Here is a 26072-nt window from a genome sequence, read left to right as displayed (position 1 = left end):
AAAAGCCTTCACTACTTCTTAATAGGGATCAAGGAAACGGACAATCAAGGCTGTTTAAGTTTGTACCTAAGAAATATAAACGAGCTTGAATACATAGGTAGATAGTTAGGGATTTGTATAATTATTATTATCCCCCTTTTCAATTTTTGACCAAGACATGACAGGTATACTCCTGTCGAAAAAAAAATTCCTAGGTAGTTTGATTGTGTAGGTACTTATCTGGTGTTAGTATTTAAGGTAGAGAGATGCGACGATTCGAAATACGCGTATAGGGACTTTAAAGTTTCTCTATTTGAGATTCTGCTCAGAGGATTCGAACATTCATTAAAGAGTTAGTAATCTGTGTTAGTTTTGTGGAAACACACACACCTTTTGTTGACAGAGCACATTTGAGAATTATTTCGACATTTTTTAGGGGTGATTAGAATATAATTTCGTTTCATGACAGTTTGGCGTAATAAAAAAACAGCCTATTATGATGAAAAATTGCAAAAAATATAATAACAATATGCAAAACTTTCGTAATCTAACCTCTAATTTGATCGCCAATACATTTCACGACTAAACATCGCAGCGGAAAATATTTTAAAATTTCTGATTGCGAATAATTTGACTCGTTTTTATTGAGTAATTAAAACTGTCTTTATTAAAATTTTGTAGAATATAGAATCTGTTGATTTTCATAAAACTATATCCGTAGATTATATATATGATATCTGAGGAAGTTGAAGTTCTTCAAATCAGTACATCACTGCAATTTACGTAGATCTGGCATCTCTGCATAAGCGGAGAATAGTTTTTGACTATGAACGAGATGGGAATTTGTAGCAGCTTTTTAGGAGTCGCCACCACCAGCGCATCGAAGCTCGGGGGGCTAGGCAAGGTAATTGATGCTTTGGTATGCAAGAGGTTAAACCGTTTAGCTGCCCCGGAGTACCATCTCGTCCATCTTCTCTATTCGGCGGAAGGGTTTCTTAGTCACACTGTTGAACAAATTCGTCGAAGTCGAAGCGGCAAATGGAATGTTGGGGCGAGAAAATATTTGTTGTTAATTTATGCCGTAAACTGTTTGAAATTCTCGTAATTTCTGAACCAGAACCTTGACGGGGGGAGAATAGAACCAGAAAAAGGGAACTGAAGAGAGAGAGAAAAAACTAAACGATGTATGGTCATAGTCATAAACATAAACGGGCACCAGAGCGACGAAGACGAAGCTCCCAGAGCAGATGGAAGGAACAAGATTGTAACAGAATGTGTTTCCCTGATATGATTGTTTTGTATCACCAGTTGATATAAAACATGTTCTGTTAGTAATTAATATAACATAAATTCTGGCAAAATTGGCTCCAAATAAAACAAATTTTATTATAATTACAATAAACTCTCCATAACTCGACAGAACACAAAACCAGTGCAGCTGCGTTCCAATAGATCATCGAGATAGCCATGAAAATCAACTTTTACTACGGTTCTCTAATTCGACATCTCGGTAACTTAATTAGTTGATTGTATTTACATCAATTTTGCATACATTTCAGTTACACGAAATAGGAAAAGTTAAAAACAAAGTCACCTTGATAAATAAATTACATCGAATTCTGTTCTTTTTTACTTCTGTCGAAAGAAATGTCTTATCATCTCGTTATGTGCTTCTGATCGGGTCGAGTAATGGTGAAGTAGTGGACGCCAAAAATCTCGTTAAAAAGAAGCGGATTAGAATACCTGATCTTCGGGTTTCATCAGCTCGTTTGCTCCTTGCTGCCGCGGCTGGAACGTGAATCATGGCGCGGCGGCGGCGATGGCTTCTCTGACGACCGTCAGCAGGTAACCGTAGATCCGGCATTCCTCCAGAACTGTGGTAACAAGTTGAAGACCCCTCTTGAAGGTTTGAAGATGATTGATTGTAATCGGTTTTCGATTGGTTGAGATATCTGAGGAGAAGCTGAAGACAAGAACGGGGAATAAATAGCTGATTAAAAAATGAGAATTATTACACCGATTGTATTTCCTGCTGTTTGGCAGTTATGTTTAAATTATTTGATATAATCTTAAATTTCTCTAATAATTCTATTTATTTCTATTTCCAGATTCCAGGTGGGATATTTGAAAATATCTAAAAACCCGTATTCGAGGTAAGACATTTGATCTGAAGAAAACTAGTAAAAGCTGGAATGTCCTTTTACAATTTGAACACTTTCGTAGAAAAAATACAGAATTTGTATGATGAGGAATAAGTGCAGATTGGTGGAGAGTAATCACAAGTTTTACCCTACTCACTTTATGTTTAAAACGATCTGCTGGTTCAGGTTGGCTTGCGGTGAAACAGTTTGGAATCCAAATTCATTTTGTACTAGATTATATTTTGGAGCACTGAATTCTAAATTTTCCTATGCTATTTTGATACAAATGTATCATCAAATTGATAAGTTTCATGATTACAACAAATAATGCAAATATTTTGATGTTTCAAATGTCTGGGGTACGTTTTGCTCGAACCATTAAAAAGCCCTTGGTTCAGTCTGTCTGAACATCGACCACATTATTGCGGGGAAATTTAAAAATTTGGATTTCTTCGCGGAAATAACGCGCAGCGATAAATCCCCGCACCCTATGGATAAGCGCACCCTAAGGATAAGCGCGATTCAAGCCTACTTAAACGTTCATGTTGTGGTAAAATTGGTAACTATCCTTATCTTTTACATTATTACTCTGACCTCCAACCATTGAAAGTTTTAAAAAGTGATAAATAGTTTCCCTAATAACACGTTTTTTTATCATTGGTAAAAAAAACTGCGGGGCAAGATGGGCACCCCCATAAAAAGATGCAATTCACTAAAGAAAACTATTATTTTTCAAAGCTTGCAATATCCCAAGATATTATCTTTAATATCTGATAGTATTTATCTTCAACTAGCTTAGTTTTCAAAACTTTTATCAAAAAATAAATAACTTTTTATAAATTGGTAAGATTTTATTTAAAAAACGATTAAATTTGTTGTTTGTTTATATAGCCCACAGCTAAATGTGGTTCTATAATTTCACAATTTTACTTAATTTTGAACATGGTGTTCATCTTGCCCCAAGGGTGTAAATTTATTAATATAATCAAAACAATTGAAATATTTTTTAAATTTGATAAAAGAGTTGCTCTTGATTATCTACAGAAGATTATTCTATAACTATACGGCCAAAAACGTATGAATTAATTTTTTTACGCAACAAAAGTATCACTTTTAAATGAACAAATCTTATATGAAAAGGTTAATTTTTGGACTTCTATGTATTTTTAACAATATTTACGTTGTGCTCTTGATTTTTTAGCTGAAATTTATAGCCATCACATTAATTTAATAATATTCATCAGAACCCCAAATAATTGATTGAAAAAAAAAAAATCGGTAGGAACGACACAAACTAGGGGTGCCCATCTTGCCCCGGGTGCTCATCTTGCCCCACATTCCCCTACTAAATTACTTATTATTTTTTTATGCCGTGCCCCGCATAGAACAAATGAACCACTGCAACTTTCGAGGAAAGTAGATTAGATTCAATGACAGTAAACAGCATGACGCTAATTCAATTGCAACAACTTCTTTTCCTGAGCCGCTGCGTGAAAATTTAAATCATTTTCTTACGTTTTAGTTACCGTAATGATCAGTGAATAAACCTATTCAGCTCTTGAACTATCGAAGTCATTGGTTGAAATTAAAAAGGCAATGGCTATGTGGTCCGGAATCGTTTAAATGAGATCATTTAATTTAAGAAAATAAGCGATCCAACGGCTTAGAAAAGAAAGATTCGCTTGATCTCCCTAAATTTGTTTTGTCTAAAAATGATTTTTTACAACCCTCCATCCCTCTCCTTTTATTCAGTCTATTAATTTTGAGACACCTGATTCATTCAAATGGTCCGGATAAGAGAACCTGAATACAGTCAACTTTCGTTCGTTGCACTAAACCTGTATCCCACTTAGTGAAAGACTTTCACTAATCGGGTTGAGTTTTGAGCTGTCAAATAACATAGAACAAAAGAAAAATAGAGCTACCAACATTGATAAATTGCGTCTTATATCAGAAAATGACGTTCGCCTTCGTTTTAGGTGGGCTATAGCCCAACTAACGGGAGCCCATTTAAAACGTAGCCCACTTAAATATAGTTGTTACGGAGACGGCGAAGTCGTTCGGACCTCTCAAAGTCAAACTCGTCCTTTTAGTTCGGAGTAAGCTTTAAGCTGTAAATTTTATTATTTGTTTAGTTTTTAGTTCATAGATTCATATGTTTTTAGGTTACTTACATTAACTAGTCTTCTTCGTTTACAATTCGTCTTCGTATAACAAGCTTTTTGTAGATAAGTGTGACCTTGTAAACTATTTATTTAATTAGTGTTTTTATGTTCAAATTTTAATTTATTTTAATACTTACTAGGCAAATAACAAATTCAAGAAATAAACTTTAGGAAATTCAACTTTTTAACGTGTTTGTTTGGTATAGATATAGTGATAAGCAAAATTGACGATGTCAGATTGCATGAAAAGGCTAGTCTGTCATAGCTGAAACGGTTGAAGTCTACCAATTTGCCAACCGAGAGTTGGCTGTGTTAACCGTTGACGAGGGGTCTTCTACCGCTGCGCACATACTCCGCCCCGTATTGCTGGTAGTCCCTTCAGCTATACCACCTTCATCCTGCACGTCTAAGACCGCCAACTGGGTCACTGGCCGCAGAAATATACCGGCTGTCGTTTTCACATCTGCACGTCTGATTCTCCCATCCTTTCCTGGATATACGTTGTCAACGACTCCACGATCCCAACTATTCCTCACATTCTCATTGACGGAAATTACCAGGTCACCGACCTTCAGGGGTTTTTGTTCCCCGAACCACTTGGACTGCCTCGTAATCGCCGGCAGATACTCTTTAATCCACCTCTTCCAGAATCTGTCCAACATGACCCTCACATGGTTCCAGTTCGACCGTAGCGCTGATTTTTCATCCTGCGGAATAACGGCAGGCTGACATACGCCGTTGGAACTCAGAAGTAGGAAGTGGTTCGGGTTCAATGCATGATCTTCTGCTGCATCCAATGGCAAATATGTGAGCGGACGTGTGTTGACCATAGACTCTACTTCCGCCAACGCTGTGAGCAGTGTTTCTTCATCAGCACTCCTTGAAATCTCCATAGCTGCCAATCCGCTCTTCACCGATCTGACCAACCTCTCCCATATGCCACCCATGTGTGGAGCGTACGGGGGGTTCAACTTCCACTTTGTTGTGGTATTGGTGAAAGTTGTAGACAATTCGCTATTCATCCGTTGAATTTGCTCCTTTAGCTCTTTCCGGGCTCCCTGGAAGTTCGTTCCTTGATCCGAAAATATCTCCGCTGGGGGCCCACGGCGAGCAACGAACCTTCGGATAGCCAGCTTGCAAGATTCCGTGGATAAAGTGAAAGCCAGTTCCAGGTGCACGGCCCTTGTAGTAAGGCAGGTGAACAAAGCCACCCATCGCTTGGTTTGACTCCGCCCTATTCTCACAGTAAGTGGACCAAAATAATCAAGTCCGGTGTACGTGAATGGCTTGATATACGGAGTTAGACGCACTTCGGGAAGAAGACTCATTCGCGGTGGTCGGGGGACTGTTTTGCGCACCTTGCATCGTTGACAGCCTTGGGCTACCCTTCTCACGACGACTCGGAGCTCGGACACATGGTATCGCTGCCTGACTTCGTTGACAACTGTTTCGTTGTTCGAATGGCCGAATTTGCGATGAATCTCGTCAATGATCAACGCCGTTACATAATGGTTTTTAGGAAGAATAGCTGGAAATTTTGTTTCAAGGGTTAGCCATGGCGCCGCACCGATGCGTCCGTCTTTGCGTATTACACCATCAGCTCCGATGAAAGGGCACAATTTATAGATCTTACTGGTCTTTTTGATCGCTTTGAGATCGCCATTCTTCAGTTGTCGATTGTAATTCAGAACGGCATGTTCCTCGGGAAATTCCGTACGCTGAATCAAACAGATTATCGTCCTTTCTGCCTCCAGTAACTCTTCGCTGCTGAGAATTTCGGTTGTGGGCATTTGATGCTTGCCAAGTCTCCTTTTAAGATTGCTGCTAAAGCGTAGAACGTATCCTACTGTACGCACCAACCTTTCCCATTTAGAGAAGCGTCCGAACTGTATGATTTCATCGTACTCTGCCCGACGGTGAGTGGCAACGGTTGAACGCAATTCTTCTTCAGTAACCAAGTCGTTGCTCTGTTCAGGCCATTCCGATTCATCCTTGTGAAGAAACTCGGGACCTTGCACCCATCTACTGCTGTTGAGAGCTTTCGGGTCGAAACCCCACTTTGTGGCATCATCTGCAACGTTCCACCTTGAAGGCACCTTTTTCCATTCTGAAATGTCGGTTTCTTCCTGAATCTCGCCAATTCTGAACGCCACAAACTGGTGGAATCTACGCTGATCTGCACGAAGCCAAGCCAGAACGGTATTGGAATCACTCCAGAAGACCTTTCTACGGATGGGAAGGGTATGGCCACCAATAATAGACTTCATTAACCTCGTACCCAGAACAGCTGCTTGTAGCTCCAGTCTAGGTACGGAGAGTTGCTTGAGTGGTGCCACCTTAGTCTTAGATGACACGAGGCTACAGCGGATCGCCCCACGATCTTCTATGCGGAAGTAGGCTACGGCCGCGTAAGCTGCCAAACTCGCATCTACGAACACGTGCAATTCCAGCGTTTCTAATGCCGCAGGAGTATAACCCGGAAAATAACATCGATCTATACGCAACTGTGCCAGTTCACGAAGCGACACTACCCATCGTTGCCACGACGGAAAGATTTCATCCGGTATTTTTTCGTCCCAGCCTGTATTCGTTCGCCATACGTCTTGTATTAATACCTTCCCGTGAATGACGTAATTAGCCACCAGCCCCAGGGGATCAAATATACTCATTACGAGGCTTAGGAGTTCTCTTTTGGTGGGATAGACGTCTCCGTTCAGTAGCCGGCTCAGATCTTTTCGATATTCTATGGCGAACGAAAATACGTCCTCCTGCGGTAGCCAAATCATGCCCAAAATCCGCTCTGAACTGCAGCCTTTTCCCATAACGAAGTTTTTAGACTCATCGGAATATCCTTCGCCAAGCTTCTCCAATACTTCCTTTCGGTTGGACAGCCAGTGTCGAAGATCAAATCCTCCTCGTTGATGGACCAATTTCACTTCCGTTGCCAACTGGATTGCCTGCTCAATTGTGTCCACACTATCCAAGTAGTCGTCAACATAGTGATTTTCGACTATTGCAGTTGCGGCACTTGGATATTCTGCCGCGTGTTCCTTAGCATTAAGGTTTTTTGCAAACTGCGCAGAACACGGGGAACATGTTGCGCCAAATATGGCGACATCCATTACAAACACCTCCATTCGTTCCGTCGGGTTGTTTCGCCAAAGAAATCTTTGGGCTTGGCGGTCTTCGGGCTGTATGTACACTTGGTGAAACATCTCCCTAATATCAGCGTTGATGGCCACCTCCCTTTGTCTAAACCGGCATAATACTGTTGGAAGAGATTGAAGAAGATCCGGTCCTTTGAGTAGAACCGAATTCAAAGAGACTCCTCTAACCGATGCTGCGGCGTCCCACACAATACGCACTTTTTCCGGCTTTTTTGGGTTGCTCACCACGCCCAGTGGTAAATACCAGGTTTGACCAGGACTTGCTTGCTCCAGCTCCTGTTTTGTGGCTTTATGGGCATACCCTTTGGTGACATACTCGACCATTTGTTGGCGCACTTTTTCATAGAGCGTTGGATTCTTAGACAGTCGAGTCTCGAGACACTGCAGCCTTCTCTCTGCCATAGGCCTGCTGTCAGGAAACTCTATTTTGTCATATCTCCAAAGAAGACCTGTCTGGAACTTTCCTGAGTCCAAACGTACCGTAGTAGCCTCCATAATCTCTCGAGCTCGCTTTTCTAGTTTAGATTCAACTAATGTGTTCGAATCGGTTCCCGCTCCTTCTATCGTGAAGAAGCTTTTCACCAATTCGTGAAGATCCGTATCTTTTGATTGGTGGCACACGTGCAGAACTCGGTTGGACGTTGCTTCATTAGACGTACCAGCTTTTCCGAATACTGTCCAGCCTAGTCGGGTTTTTGCTGCGACTGGTTCGTCGCCGTTTCCTTCCCGGATTACCAACGTCGTCTTCAGCTTAGTGTTGTCGAGTCCGATGAGTATTCCCGGCACTGCTGCATCGTAGCTTGTGATGGGCAATCCTTTGAGATGCGGGAACTTGGCTTGAAGTATGTTGCCATCAACCGTTTGCCGTGGCAGATCTAAGCTCGACACCGTATGGACGCCACTCAACTTGTAGCGTTTTGAACTGTTTCCGGAGATTTCCAACTCGACACGCTCGGATTCTTCTTCAGTTCGCTGAACTCCATTTGTCCACTGCATACAGAGTGGAACCGTTGGCCCAGACAGACCCAACTGTTTAGCAATTGAATTCTCTAGCAGAGTCGAATCCGATCCTCCGTCCAAGAAGGCGAAAGTTTTCGCCGTTTTGCCGTTCGCATGAAGTGAAACGGGAATGATTCGGAACAATATCTTCTGGTGTGAGTGCTGATGAACCGTCACAACTCCAGTATTGGACGGTGACGAAGCGACGTTTCCGAAGCCAGATGAGTTTTGGGGATTCCCTGGGTGAAGGAATTTATGGTGATTGTCTTGACAACCCTCAGCTCCGCATGGAGGAGCCTTGCATGGCCACTTTCCATGAGGGTACAAACATCGCTTGCACAAATGTGCTTCTTGGACTGTCTTCCAACGGTCGGCGAGATTTTTCGCTTTGAATGAAGGACAATCTTTTGGTTTATGTCCGTCCGTTTGACACACCGCGCACGGACGAATCCTTGGACTTGGTAATGCTTGCGAATTATTCGTATTCCTACCACCGCTGCTCTTCTTATTGTTATTTTCGCGACTGCTTTCCGCATTGACCTCGGCTCTAACAGAGTTGACGAACGCCTTTCCTTTCTGACGCTCCGATTTGGAGCATTCTCCGATTCCGCTAGTAACACTACTTGCAGCGTTGATCATGAGACTCATGTAGTCCGAAAAACTCCGAAGATCTGCTTCCACTATCGTTTGTTTATGCAATGCCCACCCAAGCTTGATATTGGCTGGTAGTTTGTCTACCAGTTCTTGGAGGAGAATGGGATTGGTCAAGTGCATTTGCTGTCCTGCGGATACCAGATGCGCACAGAGGTTGCGCACCACAAGTCCAAAATTCACCAGAGTTTCTAGTTTCTCCGGCTTCGGTGCTGGGGTGTTTCTGACGTCATTCAAGAGAGAGCCGATGATGGCGTCTGGACGGCCATAGAGCATACGAAGAGTTGACATGATCTCTCCAACATTGGACGGATGCAGCAGGAAACTGTTGACCGCCTTCCTAGCATCTCCCTTTAGACATCGCTGCAGTCTCAGAAGATTTTCTGACGAAGAATATCCACACATTTGCGTTGAATTTTCATAGCTGCTCCAAAACAATGGCCATTCAGCAGGATTTCCGCCGAATGGTGGAAGATCTTTCGGCACAACATGACGCGCCGCAAGTTGTTGGGCATTCGGCCCTAGCTCTGCTCCAGTCGACAGACAAGGAGCTGACCCACTTTGTGTTGGGAAATTGGAGATATTCAAACCCACACTACTAGCTGGCATTATATTACTTGGCATTGCGTTAGTGAATTGATTGATTTGGTTTGGAAAGTGCCCTTGAAGTCCCTGACTACTAATATTACCCATTATATTTGGAAACATTTGCGACCCAGCCGTTAACAAATTTTGATTCGGAGCGGAAACCCATTGATTTTGGTACATATTTCTCATGTCATTGAACCATGGTTGGCTACTTACCGCCGTCGCCGTAGGGATATACTGACTTACTACTGGGTAGGCTGCATCATTAGCCCCTAGGAGCTGTCTATGGCACCCATATGATGCCTGGTGTTGAGATGAATACGGGTTGGATTGATTTCCGGCAGTCCCGATCAGCGGATGCCTCCCAGACTGCATGCTTGTTGGTGTTGATTGATGTACTGGTGGTGGTAACGACGCATTCCACGGTAATGAACCATGCTGAACATGCTGTACGGATCTCGACGACGTGACTGCTGGATAAGCTGATCCATGTCTCGCTGTTGATGGCTGCGGATAGTGTTGTGAAACGGATGTAGTCTGAGGGACAGTTTGTTGTTGCGAGCTCGATGAGCATGGAATCGGTGGCAGTTGCCCGTACGATACTGATGTACATGTTGGAGGCGAGATAACAAAAACATTGTTGTCATCACATGTCGTGGATCACGACATAAAAATTAACAAGGCAGGCTCTTCAGTGATGTAAATATCAAGTTTGATTGTAAACATCTGACGTCACTCCTATCGTACCATATACCTTCCGGACCACTAGATCATTTTTTTCGCAAATTTGTTCGAGGAAGATAGGAATGACGTCGTCAAGTAGCTGTCAGTTTTCGGAATATATCACCTTCTTAAATATAGTACACCGTGTCGTGGATGGTATAGTTGAGGCCTCCTGTACACTCGCTGACGGTGTAGGCATTGGGTTCCTATAGCACCAAAGCATCGACAGGGAACTCACTGGTTGCTTTATCTGTGGTGGTACCGATAGAGGCGAACTAATCGTATTGGTGGGTGCTAACGACGATACACAGTCTGATTGAGAAATCACTGTAACTTGTTGTGACTCTACTGGCTGGATAGACTGGAAAACTGGCTGATTATGGAATGGTGTTGCTGTGTTGCCAGATGCCATGGCAACAGACGAGTTGATTATTGACGAATTTACTGAAACAGCTGGTTGTAACGTAAGCCCAGTGGGGTTGCTTCCAGTATTGGTGCTTAGGGTCACGGCTGTATTCTGGTTCATCCAATCTTGAACTTTACTCGTTGTGCCGCGGTTCGCTCGGCTACGCACGCTACCTACATCTCCGTCATCGATCAGCTGCGTGTGAAGTAAACTATACTTCTGCTGAATGTGTTCCTTCTCCAAAGTCAGCATCGCCGCAATTGCTTTCTCTCCGCGTTCTCTCTCCAAACGAATCGTCATTTCTTGAAGGGTCTTTTCCTGCTTCTCTCGTTCCTCTCGTAATCGCTCCTGAAGTCGCTTCTCTTCTTCCAACCGTTGCATCTCGAGTCGCATCCTCGCTTCTCGAACACTGCTGGTCGTCGACGATATAGACGGAGCGGGTAGAGCACAAGCCACGCATACATAACTTCGGTTCTCATCTTCGATGCTATCATTGACACCCGCACACATGAAATGGAACCAGTGGTCACATACGTCACACTGGACCATCTTCCGATCTGCTTCGTTCGGGAGGCTGCAGATCATGCATTGGTGCAGTGTTGTGTCGGCACCTGCATTAGATCTAGGGTTAGCTTTTCCATGTGCACCAGCCTTCGACATGACCGGATTTGATGATTAACTGATAGTTAATCTTAAAGTTCTTGTTACGGAGACGGCGAAGTCGTTCGGACCTCTCAAAGTCAAACTCGTCCTTTTAGTTCGGAGTAAGCTTTAAGCTGTAAATTTTATTATTTGTTTAGTTTTTAGTTCATAGATTCATATGTTTTTAGGTTACTTACATTAACTAGTCTTCTTCGTTTACAATTCGTCTTCGTATAACAAGCTTTTTGTAGATAAGTGTGACCTTGTAAACTATTTATTTAATTAGTGTTTTTATGTTCAAATTTTAATTTATTTTAATACTTACTAGGCAAATAACAAATTCAAGAAATAAACTTTAGGAAATTCAACTTTTTAACGTGTTTGTTTGGTATAGATATAGTGATAAGCAAAATTGACGATGTCAGATTGCATGAAAAGGCTAGTCTGTCATAGCTGAAACGGTTGAAGTCTACCAATTTGCCAACCGAGAGTTGGCTGTGTTAACCGTTGACGAGGGGTCTTCTACCGCTGCGCACAATAGTGCAACGAACGAAATTTGGCTGTACACAAGTTCTCTAACCCGGATCATTAGTTATCTCTTATCAGAAAAAAAAAACCGAGTAACACACTTGTTATAATTAAGGCATATCAACTGCTGTATGACCAGATCTAGTCATATAATAGTTATTCTGTCTCTATTATGATTATAACATGTGTGCTACTAGGAATTAGCATAATTCGCTCCCAATAGGCCTATTCACATGACGTTCCAAATCAGCTGATCGGGAAACTCTTTGACAGTTATTCTATGAAAATGACAGCCTCGTATATGCACCGGTCCTCCACCGATGTAAACAAATGCATAGACGGACCTGTCACATGAAAAGGCCTATACGACAATTCGTCCGGTGGGGTGTGCTGCTGTCGTCATGATGATGGTTGACGAAAGCAATGTCAAACTCATTAATGGTTTCAAAACATTCGGAACAAAATATTTATTTTCACCGCTTACTTCACTTTTGTATGAAATTGAATAAGATCCAATGGTAGAGAATTCATTTATCTATCCAATGGTATTTTTAGGGGCAGCGGAGAATGTCCCGAAGTGTGTTTTATTCAAGCGCAAAAATCGCTCAGGCGAAAGTTCCAATGAAACTAACCTCACATATCCTGGTTTTCCAACCTCAAACTAGTGCTCCTACTAGCCGGATCTCAATTTTTATGAAAGTAGTGCAATAATACAAAAAACAAACGTATGTAAAACATAGAGAATGGATATTTCTACCTTTTCCGCCTAACTGTTTCACTGTGTACCGTCTTATATCAGGAAAATAAAACATTTTTCCCAAAGCGGCATGTGATGGATGCGTGAAAAATCAAATCTCTCATCATCTGACTAGTACGGGAGAGTGAAAGAGATCGAATGTTTTTTGTGCAGAGCCCCATAGATAGCTAACAGTATGTTGCGTTTTGCGATTGGAAGCGTATACATTTGGTGCCGCAGGCTAAAACTGCTCGTTGACAGTATACATCATCCAAAAAATTCAATATTTGAGATCGCAGGTGACTATGATCAATATGATGGGAAATTTATAAATAGATGACCCTCGATTTTCCAGGAATCGTAATTTTTCCTGCAACGCGTAATATGAATTTCCACATATGGAGCTATTCGTGAGAAATGTTTCTCAGCTGTGCCAATTGAGCATGCATGACCATTCTTTATCTGTGCAACAAAATGATGAAGACGGTGTCCGTGTATTGTTCTTCAAAGGAGTGATTCCAAGCAACAGCACCAAAATTTGGTAATTTTTTTAATTCATTTTTTTCTATTGAGCTGAAACTTTGCACAGTTTTCCAGTTCCATCTAAATCGTCATTTTCCGATATCAAATCTTCAAGTTAAGTCACGACTAACTTTTCAAAAGGGTGTATATGAAAATGGTTCAAAAATATTCAAAAAGCTGCACAGCAAAAACGGTTCGTTCGATTGTTAGACAACTAAAGAAACAAAGTTAGACAACTAAATAAAGATTCCAAAAAAATACACACAGTAAAAAATTTTTTTTTGCATTAAAAACATAATTTTTGACACAAAAACTCAAATATCTCAAAACCCTATCGGAATACCAACGTAATTTTTTGAGGGAAAACGGTCCATTATATTAGCTATCTACCATAAAAATTTGGTGATGGTAAACCAATAAACAAAAAAGTTATGACATTTCAAACATGTCACAATTTTCACATTTAGTAGAAAAAAAAATTTTTTTCGGTGTAAATTATTACGGGAACCGCAGTTTGTTGCTGATTTTATTGTTAAGGGCCTTGCGTGAATTAAACAAGTCGTTTTCATGTATTCATTAGTATTATGTATATTATATGTATAAATATTATATGTATATGTATATATGTATAAATTAAAATGAATTAACAGATTACACGAAAATATTTTTTTTTACCAGGATATTTTTTTTTAGAGTATGATCGATGAGTTTCTAAATGATATATATAACCTTTCAAAGTTTTGGATTTGGGTATGCGTTATGAGATCATGAAAACATTTTATTAATACTTATTTATTTATTTATTGTTATTCAATTTTTTTACAATATCGAACACTTTTGCATCATTATCAGTACAGTTCGAGTATAGTTTTGCTTTAATTTTATTTTCTGACAATGGAATGAAACATTGAAATTTTTGGGTTCCTTGGATCGTTTTCGCGTTATTATATTGCTCGCTGAGCTCTGATGCCGTTAATTCGTACTCTTCAGTAGTAGTAAAACAAAATGATAATTTTGTTAAATCTTCTTCTTTTCTGCGATTCGCCCAATCAAATAGTTCTTTTGCAGTTTTAATTGGATGCTCACGTTCTTTGGCTAAACTTGCTCTTGTGGCCATGCGCTTTATGGTTCCTCCAATAGCATCACAAGGACCTTTGCCATGTGACGTAGCAAAGAAATGCCATTCTGCATCAATTCCGTACTTTGATTTAAATTGACATAGGCTCGAAAAATTCTTACGGTTTTTGTACTGCGATGCTGCTCCATCAGACATGAAATATATCTTTCTGATTTCTTTATCCTTATCAACGCGTAAAAAGTTAATCATTTTGGCAATGAACAAATTTACAGATACTGAGTCGTGTCTTAAATCTTCGGAAATTACAATAAAACTAAAATGTTCAATTTGCGTACTTCCATTGAAATAAATAACGAATGGATGAATTGTAGCTTGTTGTACGTTCCAGTGATGGGACTGCACTTCATCTTGCAATACAAAGCTATAGTTTTCAGAAAAATCACAAATGACTAAAAATTCACCATCTTGTAATGTATTTTTCGTATTTTTTAAAAAGCGGGATTGCTCTGTTTTAATAAAGTCGTGAGGAATTAAACTTTCTAATTTCAAGCAAAAAAATGACACAAACTCATCTACAGGTTTTACAATAGTTTCTAGGTCACACCTATCCGTGGTCACCCATTGCTCAAATGATAACTGATCAATATAATTTTCTTCAAACTCAGCGAATAAAGTATTTTCCAATGATGAAGAATCTGGACAATCCGAACAAGATCGTAGATAGCAATTTGATGTTGTATTTTCACACAAAAGACTACCAGTTAACATTTTAATATCCTTTGATAAATTGATTCTTTTCAAACTATGTAAGATTAGGTTAATATTTTCGTGTGTTGTGCACACACAAACATTATGTGTTCCTGAATTGGATAGAAGCTTGCATTGCCTTGGACGAAGGCTTGCAAATGAGGAAAAACCTACCTTAATATTTTCGTTAATTTCCTTGAAGCGTGTATACGCTTCTTTCAAAGTAGTCATCATTAATCGTTTTTGGATTGCTTGACGCTTTCCATCTTTTTTTACAGATACATAATCTTTTTGGCCAGGCATAGCTCTATTTACTTCATCGTCTTCAAAATATTGAATTATTTTTTCTTTTGTCTCATCTGTTAATGAAGTACTCGACCTAGCATTTTTGGTTACAAGACAGTTATTTTTGAATTGTTTTGCCTCTTTTGCTGTATTTCTATTGGTTTTGAACTCATCAATGGCGTCTTGAATAGACCACGAGCTTGGCAGCATCGACAAAATCAATAATTTTTCTTTCCTTGTCGTGGCTAGATTCGAGAACCTTTCCTTCATATTCATAATTACCTCATCGTAGTCTGTATTTTCCACATCCTCAGGTCCTAATTTGAAGAGGTTTCTTCGTACAGCTTCGTTGATATCACGGTATTTTTTCTCGGGATAATTGACGTAACCCATCTTCGTCCATTTAATCGGAGTCACTTTTATTCCAGCTATCCCTTCGTTGAAGCGTTCGATGTTGACCTTCTGGATGCACTCATCTTCTGATTGATTTGTTGAAACAGATGTCGCTGATGGTACCGTGGCAAGACTATCTGCACTTGGTACTTCTGGTAACTCCTCAGTTGTTGTCGGTGCATCTAGTAATTCCTCAGTTGTTGTTGTTTTCGAACTTCCTGCAACCTGATCCACCGATGATGAACAGATTGCCCGTTTGTCAACGTTTAAACGGCAGGACGTACAAATGCGTAAATTTGTATTCAATGTAGACATTGGAGCATAACCAGCCGCTTTCAGTTTATCTATGGTGCTTTCGGTGCTCTTTCGAACACTTTTTTTCTGCAAACGGCCTGCAACAGTTGAGAAAGCGACTACTCATGTTGCTCGTTAGATTTTAATAAACAAAATCACTTTTAAGTTTTTACTGACTAGTTTGGTGTCGTTTGCTTGACTGAAGGAAAATTTTACAATTAAATCTTTTATAACCATAGTGGTAGTATATTTTTAGCTTTTTCGTGAGTATGTTCATGGTATGTACCTATCATGTTTTTGATGTTGTTGAAGTTACTCGCTTTCTCCCAAATATGATTAACAAAGTCTATTCTCTACCAAGGCGGGTCTATACCCAGGTGTAATCAGATTTTAACTTTGTGGAGAAAACCAGCGCCGAGAAAACCGACCTGCTTTACGTATACTAGATCACCTGGGTATAGACCCGCCTTGTTCTCTACGAGGTAAACTTTTTGCAGGTAAACTAGTCGTATACCTGTATAGAAAACTTTTTTTGTAGCTTTTGTCTTCAATATTAGATTTCTTATAGGTTTCTTTTATCAAAAGGTTTCAACACTATTGAGAGAATTTTTCTTCAGTTACGTACAATAAAAAATATGACACTATCAAGACTTTAGATCACAACACTGGATCGCGTCTATCTTTCTAATAGATGCTATAATAGTTATGAATAATTAAATAAAATATCATGAAAACAACTTGTTAACCTCATGTGGTACCCTTAACAAAAAATTCAGCAACAAACTGCGGTCCTAAAAAAAATTAACAATAAAAAAAAAAATGTCACTATGTGTCAAATTTGTGAAATATTTGAAATGTCATAACTTTTTTGTTTATTGGCTTACCATCACCAAATTTTTATGGTAGATAGCTAATATAATGGACCGTTTTCCCTCAAAAAATACGTTGGTATTCCGATAGGGTTTTGAGATATTTGAGTTTTTGTGACAAAAATGATGTTTTTTAATGCAAAAAATTTTTTTTTACTGTGTGTATTTTTTTTTGCAATCTTTATTTAGTTGTCTAACTTTGTTTCTTTAGTTGTCTAACAATCGAACGAACCGTTTTTGCTGTGCAGCTTTTTGAATATTTTTGAACCATTTTCACATACACCCTTTTGAAAAGTTAGTCGTGAATCAACTTGAAGATTTGATATCGGAAAATGACGATTTAGATGGAACTGAAAAACTGTGCAAAGTTTCAGATATTTTCAAAATGGTCGATCAGAATCGACTTGCATGCCTCCGTGGAATCCCTCAAAGGCAAAGAGTTCAGTATCATGAGGACGTAGCTGCAGTAATCGATTTCTTTTTCATAGATTTTTTCTTTACTTGGTCGCGCGACTGTTTTTGATTGCTGTTTTTTGTTTATTAGAAAGAAACTATCGTCCTTTGTCATGCTACATCGTAAAATGTTACAAAATACTAGTGAATTTCGTGTTTAGAGAGGATGTCGACGAAGATAAATCGATCACTGCAGATAGCCCGTATGATGCTGAACGCGAGATATATGGTCCAGAATGCAAATTTACGAAGAAAGATGCCTTTAGAGCTTTAGAATAAAATTTTAGACAAACACTGTCTTCAACAAAGCTGATTGTATTCGTTAGTTCCTTTATTTGGTGTTGTATGGAATTAGGGTGTTCCAAATTATCCTCTTGGGCACTTCCGAGGCTAAAATAATAAAAAAAGAAACAATGTTATAAAAGCCAACATTCTAATTTGCAGCGATTATTATATACATGCTGCAGCAAAGTTGTAGACCATTCAGCTGCCGTACTGCGCGTATTTGTCTAGCGATCGATAAGGTTTACATAGTACATAGGACAAGTATACGTAGAAGAGCAGTCAGCTTCAAACAGCTTTGCTAAAAAAAAATGTTTCTGTAGCTGGCTCTGTAGCTTTGGGGTTTTAGCTCATTATTAGTTCTAATATCTCATCAAACAAGTCTGTAAATCTCTTTAAGAGTTTGTACTTCTTTAAATCTATGGACACTTTTAGAGTTAAAAAAGGCTTTGAAGCTACCCAAATAATGGAAAATTGCATCTATCTTCGATCACGAGAGATTGAACTAATACGTTTCGATCGTCCAGAGTTGCGACGTGTTTGTGTAAAGAAGAGTTTAGGAAAGTTTTCGGAATAGTCCGAAAAACAGAAGAAAACTAATCTGTAATTTTCTACTGGAGACTTCTTGACGTTTTTCAACAGCCTACTTTATGGAAAAACGCTGTAAAATTTTAAAATGAGGTATAGGCCATTTCACAACACTTTTCAAATCAGCTGATCCATGGAAATGACAGTCCCGCATATTCGACGCACTTCGACAGACGTTGATAAAGAGGTGGAAAACCAATCAGCTCTAAAACGAACTGCAACGTGAATCGGTCTATGCTTTTCCCTTTTATGGTCCGATTCCAGTTTGCGGCTATTCTGTTCTGAAATGTTTTTCATAATAATACCATCTGTAAAATATTTTTTTCTTAGCGCAAAATTTCATAGTTCGATCTCATCCTAACTGGTCATAAGAACATTATTTTCCAATTTCTCGTACGGCACACATTTCTAGAGAAATCACTTGAAAAGCATCTTAAAAAGCTATTAATTGAATTCATTAGAACTCTTCAATGAATTCATTTAATAGCTTTTTAAGATACTTTTCAAGTGATGTTACTGGGAAAAACTCTTGAAAATGTGGAAGATGTCCCAAAAAGACTTATGGAAAACATAAATTTTCAGCCATTTCGAGGCTGACTACCACTAGATGCACTACGCTGATGCTGTGAAAAAGTGAGTTTTTTTTCCAACGTTGTATAAAATACATCTGTACGAATACTGAAGTGTTAACGGGAATTTCGAACACAAATCACTGGAAAAAATGTATCTCTGTAAAAATCCGTAGAAAACTCATGATAGAACTTCAAAAAGGAATTACTTGAAGAAAAACAAAACAAATAATCGAAATATTTCCAGCGAGCTTGCCTAAAAAATCCTGAAGAATGATAAATAACCATTGATCTGTTGAGAAATCCTTGCTGAAGAGATTTTTTGGTGAAACTCTTGACGAGTTATCGGATAACCCCTATAAAATCTAAGAACGATAAATTAGGAATTGTGTGATTTTCTAACTTAGTAGTAATAATATTGAATGCGATAAATGACAACCAATTAGAAGTCATCCGTCTTTTATGTCACGATACATAAATGGTGTTCGTTGGTTGGAACAAAACCAAAATACAAATCTCGACTGTCAAAAAGGTTCTAACAACGTTTGAATCTTGTGCGTTATCTCAGCTAGCTGGCCCAGCTAATCTTTGATGTATTGAAAAAAAAAAAAAAAAATACTGAACAGCTCAAATATACTTATTTTTTCACCATCACGAACTTAATATAAGAACTCCTAGTTGTGGTGGTACTTATTATTCCTCCTTTTAAAAAGTTCAAATTTCAGATTCGATTGTAAATAAATGCCATGGAAAATTTGAACATTTTTAAAGCCCTCTGATATCTGTTTAAAGAATGACCACTTCATTATTTCTCAATAATAATTGAGTAGAACGACATGAACTAAACAAAGGACACGGATATACCACAAAAGATCGTAAAAAACTGGTCACAGTGATTCATCCTGAACAAAAAAAACAGCTCCTCGGATCTTACAAGTTTTGTTGCATATCTATCAAATTATTGTAACTAAACCGGATCTCACTACTCTATTAGAATAGCGCACTCAAAGGAGAACCTCTTACAAACGTTTACTGGACAGAACGCGTGTTCATAATTGGATAAACGTTATAAAATAGAACTTTAAATTTAAATGTATAGGGTAGGTGTACCAGTTATGGCCATAGTAGTTTCCTATTTCGCCATATGTGAAATTTTGATAAGTTTCACATTTTAAATATTTTTGAATGTTTTAACATCAAGTTATATCTTAAATCTAACTTCTACAACACACAAACATTTTCAAAATTTGAAGACATTAAAATAAACACGTACGGTGAAATAGGGAACCATTTTGTCCATAACTGGTACACCTACCCTACAATCGAAGTAAATTGTCCATAAAATCGAAGGTCCACTTCGTGTCCTAACACCTGAATGCAATTTAATTTATTTGATATTACCACTTTCGTCATTTTCTTACCTTTTCAGGCAAACTGTACTCGACTAAGGACGGACTCGTGACTGAACTGACTGTTGACTCGGACTAAGACCTACACGGACAATTTATTAATTATTGCACACTGACGGAATGTGGAGAGTTTAAACTAACCTTTAAAGTCGGGGATGTTCGTGGGTTATTCCCGGCCTTTGACCGACGTCCGACGGGGCTGTGACTCATAGGATTTTGAGCTACGGTAAGCGGGGCACGCCCACGGGCCTCACCGTCGCTCTCACCTCCAAAACGTCCGTCACTGTTCCCTCGTGGCGTGTGGTCCAGTGATAGCTTGGCTCACTGACCACCAGCGTTAGGCTCGCCGATCTCCAACGTGTCGCCTCGTCGCGGAGCTCCCGCAAGGTGGTAGAGTTGACGACCAGAATGTAGCGGATAATCCGGGGTTCTTCCAGGCTCCAAGGTGGGTTTCGCGGACACTTCTCACACCGGTGTCGAACTTTGGCTTTTTCCGCGCCGGAGCTTTCCCTTTCTGTCCGCACACGCACTCGTTTTTCTTCTACAACTTTCTTTTCGGAGCTACTTTAGATTTAGTCCGTATTCTTCGAGCGTCAATCACTTTCTGCCCTCTTTTTTCCCAGACTCTCCTTTCCTCTCCATTCCCTTCTTCTCTCTTCCTCTTCTCTACGCTCTTCTCTCCTCTCTCTTGATTTGGTCCCGGAACTGTCATTTGCGGCAGGGATGCCACACCCGTAGAGTCAGAATTATTTCAGATAGGGATGTGAAACGTGCCTAACCTCTTGCTAATCATAGTTGTAATAAGGGGGGGTTGGACCCTTTACTTAAGCATTACAAATAATTTGAGTTATACTTTTCTCTTTTTATTTTACTCTTTTTGTCCCTATTTAATTTCTTATAGCTACTATAAACAAAACTCCTAACTGGCAAAATAGTTTGACTACTTCTTGGCCTCCATAACGTGGGTGAATTTAATTGGTTCCGATCAGGCGGTAACAATACGACGGATAGCAGAAGAGATGTTCATGAGTTTGTTTGCTATTATTTAGCTTAATATGGGATTACAAAAATCTCAAATAAAATTAGCTCAAAAAGGATTTGTTTCTTCAGCAACATCCTTCATCAAGGTTTGAAGAATGAATTTTCAACACGGGATGATAAGTTTCTACTTACATTACAGTACTAGTGTGTTTGGAATATTTCTCAAAATTTCTCCATAGAAACCTACATTGTCTTTGGGCCACCTTTAAATCATCTCATAGAAAGTTGAAAATTTCACAGAACACTATTTTTATGGTAAGGATAGTAAGAAGTATATGGGAGACTGGATTTTCAAACATATTTTAAAATTTGAATCACTCTAGTATACATATATGTTGTGAAATGTGCAGAAGTTATTATAATAGCCAAAATTTAGAAAATTTTACTTGCCATCTTGCTGATCTTCAAAAGCAACTCATTCAAATCTTTCTCTTCCATTGTCCTCAATTCCAATCTCCCAATTACCAGATCAAATCTGCTCCCTAGAAGCGTGCTGTGCTTATTTCTCGATGCTCCCAGGGAAGACGATCACCTTCACATCCCGAGAGGAGTGCAACAAGACAAAAAAAAAAAAAAATGAACGCAAACTATCGATTTATGCCCTTGATTCCCCGAGCCGAGAGAGGCTGCTGGCTGCTGGCTGAGCAGAAACACGTCCGATCGTTATCACCATCTCGGGCCGGGGAACTTGTCCAACTGGCTGCCGTCCTCACGGTTCCTTCCGGGCGTCTCTTTCTCCACGCCAAACGAACCAACGAATGAACGGACAAAGGCTCACACTGGGACCATCTCAGAGCAAGTTGTCCAAAACAGCTATGAAAGTATGTTTACCGAGCTGAGTTTCACCAGAAACACTGAAAGTTCCAAATTGTTTTGTTTCAAATGACGAGCAAATATATATGAGATGAACCAATAAAGAATAAAGAAAAAAAAATGCTAAATGTATGTTATTAGATGTTAGAAAATTACACAGCTTATCCTCTTTGCCATTCACAAAACGAGCATTCCCATTAAGAATGTTCAAAAATTTATTTGGATCATTAGGGAAACTTAATAGTACAATTTTTTTTTCTATATGTATTTCATACTCATATGGCCTTTTCAGCCCTGCTTGTGGATTTGAACATCTTACCAAGCATTTAATTCTAAAGTTCATTTTCTGAAGACACCGATACACTATAATTCCTCCTAAGACTTCTTAAAAGTTTTGATCATCTTTTGCTGAAAGAGTCCCATTGTGAGACAGTATCCTAAGACAAAGGAAACGGCAAAGAAGAGCCTGATGGACGGACGGACGGGACTGGGCTGGGTTGCCGCTGAGCAGCCATCGTTCGTTCCTATAATTATTTATTGTTTTCCGAATGTAGTTCATCTTCTCCTTCGGCTCGGCGATGTTCGGCTATGTGACTTCGTCAGCAGAACCCAGCCATAAACAAGCGTCAAATTTATGCCTTCCCTTCTGTCAAGTCGCAGCAGCCACTTGAAGTCACCCAAAAATGTTCAACGATCCACGCTGTTATTGGCTCCACCAAGTGCTCCTCGTCGCCTGAGCTCTCTTTGGGTCTCTTGCTGCTACGCCTCGCCTCGTTCGTGTGTTCGTCTGGAGGTAGCACTTTCTTCCGCACCTCTGGATTTATTCCACAGCGTCGAGAAAAGGTGCAGATCAGCATGGTTCCGTCTATGGGTTGCTCAATTGTTCGCACCAACTGCAATAATCAGCCCCTTCGCCATGCCCCCTCCTACTCACGCTTCCGATAAATAGAAGAATGTCGAATCGATTTTGCTTAATCATCGGCTTGTTTGACCGCCCCTCGCAGAAGGATTGATCATTCGCCCGAATCGCGTTTTCAAAAGCCCTATCAGAGAAATAAGAAGATAGTTGGCCATGACTTGTTTTCTCCACTTCGAAGTCGAACTCACAAACCCAATCCCGGTGCTCAGTGATGGATGATGGTTGCCAAGGTAACAATGGCATTTCGCCGGGGCCAGAGAAGAAACGAGCCCTACATTGTTGTACATATAAGTAACCAGGCTCTTCTTGAGACGGGCAGGAACAAGATTCAAGCGAGAAAATTGTGATCTGCTTTATTTATGAAACGACCGTGAATCATCAATCTCCGAACCAAATTGATGCCGTGTGTTGCTGCGATCGATTTTCCCACCAAATGTTGTCCGAGTAAAACGTTCATGATCATGTTCGAGTTTTACGAAGCAGGATTGACGTGCTGTTCTGATGGCACTGAAAAGGTTTATCCAATACAAAACACTATCAATACTTTTAAACATCAAAGTTTCAAACCTTTTGAACTAAAGACAGTTCAACCAAAGACGAAATAAAGACGTTCAGGTCTCTTGCAGTAGCCCAAAATTTTATGGCACATGAGATAATACAGCAAAATCTAGGATGCTGTGATCTGTCAAACTTGGGTACCGAATGAATCGAATGAATCGAATGATTTTCTTCGGCAGGCCGAACAAAATTAAGACAATCTTCCGATTCGATGCTACTCGGTTGAACACGTGAATGTATCTTGAGCCGATTAGAAGACTACTTTCACGGTACAACGAATGCATCACTGCCGTTCATGCAGGTCCATATCCAGTTGATATTTTCCCAGTACAGAATGTATATTACGAAACGACAGGTCGCGGTGGGGTCATTAACGATTCGAAGATTAGATCCAGTTCGATGGGAGGAAAATAGAGCAATAATACCGATAAGTCATAGTAGCCGCAATGCCACCCAGACGGTTCCGGTCGCCTTGGTATCCAGAACCTATGCATGGAAATTATCGATTTGTCTTATCCTAGGAAATGGCACGGAACATTATTTTTAGGGCCACAGATGTCCGATGTGGAGCCAAGTCTTCGCTTTGATGTCATTCTACATCAAGGTATCGGACAGTGTGAAAGAGTTTTGAACAGTGGATAGCCTGTTAGGACATTTGATAAAACTCGAAAACTTATTCAAAGAGCCTCCGGCCAAAACAAGTAAACGAACTTACTTTATCAATCCTACGTGCTTCGCCGACAAAATTCTACACGTTACGCTATAAACCAACTCAATTTTTCACTTTCAAAACGTTCAATTTCAGGGTTTACAAAGCGACGTAAGTAAGATTTTCAACTTTAGCAACCTAAACATTACTTTCGCTGCTCCGTTGTATGGAGAGACAAAGTGACTTAACCACCAATTAAAACCAAACACTACTTGAGTCGATTTTACACTGGCGCAGAAACGTCGTAAGTAACTGAATGAAACTGCTTATCATTTGGTCATGCAATTTCTACCTAGTATTCTAGCGCGAGCTGATTGCATGCAAAATTTAAGCGACAAAAAAGTCAGTCCGTTAGACATCTCAATGTTCAAAATATCTTTTATATTCAAATGTGCCACCCATTTGCCAAAACCGAAATTCACACGCTCAGGTATTGCCCGATTGTTTTGTAAATTACATCCACCCGGGTTCGAACGTGACCAGCACTGGCAAAAAGCGCGCGCGACTTAAACAACGACCAGCGCGCTTGCGCTACTCGAACCGCACCGGCAAATAGTGGCGCCTGTCGCCTGGCGACAGCCGACGCCACTTGCTGCTGCCACCACGGGCAATAATGAATGAGGTCGGGATAATTTCGCAATCGGCGGGGAAGGTGGCGCATTACGTTCCGACGAATCCGTGCCGGAAATGTTCAATCAACGCACGTTCGTACGCACGTTTTGAATGGTGGAGGAGGAGGAGAATGACAATGACAGGGACAACCGCCTCAACGCAATATTTATAGACACGCGCCCATTAGTGTCGCCAACACTTGGTAATGGCGGCGGCGACGCGGTTTGAAGGATGAATACGATGGCGCGTCGCGGCGGTAGGCTAGTGAGAAAAGAAATTTCCTTCTACTGTTTGTTCCTGTTCACGTGGATTACAGTCAACCCTCCCTTACTCGATGTTCTGATGTTCGATATCGAGTTAGAGAACCATAGAAAAGTTGGTTTTCATGGCTAACTCGATGGTCCCTAGGATCGCAGTTGCACTGGTTTTGTGTCCTGTAACTCGATGGTCCCTTCATTATTGAGTAAGGGAGAGATAACTGTATTTGCTTCTAAAGCCAGTGTAGTTGCAGTTGGCAGTGGGGAAGTTTGATGAAACGATCAGTTACCTTATAATGTGAGAGTGTGACTTTCTGAACTGAAGATGTTACATTCCACAAGTTTGTGACGGGAAATGGATCATAGAAGGTAGTTTTAGTTAGTGCTCACTAGGGCGGTTCAAATTTTAAAAATGTTTGAAAATTCAATCTCCCATATGCTCCTTACAATTCTTACCATAAAAATAGTGTTCTGTGAAATTTTCAGCTTTCTAGGTGATGATTTAAAGGTGGCCCAAAGACAAAGTAGGTTTATATGAAAATTACTGTGGAGAAATTTTGAGAATGTTTCAAACACGCTAGTACTGTAATGTAAGTAGAATCTTATCATCCCATATTGAAAACTCATTCTTCAAACCTTAATGAGAGCTGTTACTGAAGAAACAAACCCCTTTTGAGCTTATTTTGTTTGGGATTTTTGTACATGTTTGCAGGGCTAAAATCCCATACTAAGCTAAATAATAGCAAACAAACTCATGAATATCTCTTCTGCTATCCGTCGGATTGCATTTCACTTTTCAGAAAATTCCTTTATTATGGTTTGAAGAATGAGTTTTTACTATGGGATAAAAAGTTAGTACTTACAATACAGTACTAGCGTGTTTGGAACATATCTCAAAATTTCTCCATAGTAATTTCCATATAAACTTACTTCGTCTTTGGGCCACCTT

The 26072-nt window shown here is 39.9% G+C and overlaps 1 protein-coding gene across 8 annotated transcripts in view; it reads left to right on the top strand.

Annotated features, from left to right (window-relative positions):
- LOC5571133 (interference hedgehog) overlaps positions 1-26072 on the top strand; it is a 302494-nt gene that overhangs the window by 37421 nt on the left and 239001 nt on the right. For 6 of the 8 annotated variants that reach the window (XR_002501910.1, XM_021852050.1, XM_021852051.1 and 3 more), the window contains exon 2: positions 2088-2094. The gene's annotated coding sequence lies outside the window, so the exon portion shown is untranslated. Of the gene's footprint in view, positions 1-2087; positions 2133-26072 lie in introns of all 8 variants that reach the window. The other 2 variants (XM_021852047.1, XM_021852046.1) reach the window with 1 other exon arrangement.

This window comes from Aedes aegypti, chromosome 3 (genome assembly GCF_002204515.2).
Source record: "Aedes aegypti strain LVP_AGWG chromosome 3, AaegL5.0 Primary Assembly, whole genome shotgun sequence".
Classification (NCBI taxonomy): Eukaryota; Metazoa; Arthropoda; class Insecta; order Diptera; family Culicidae; genus Aedes; species Aedes aegypti.
Note: the sequence above shows the minus strand (reverse complement) of the source record. Positions and strands in the feature narration are given on the sequence as shown.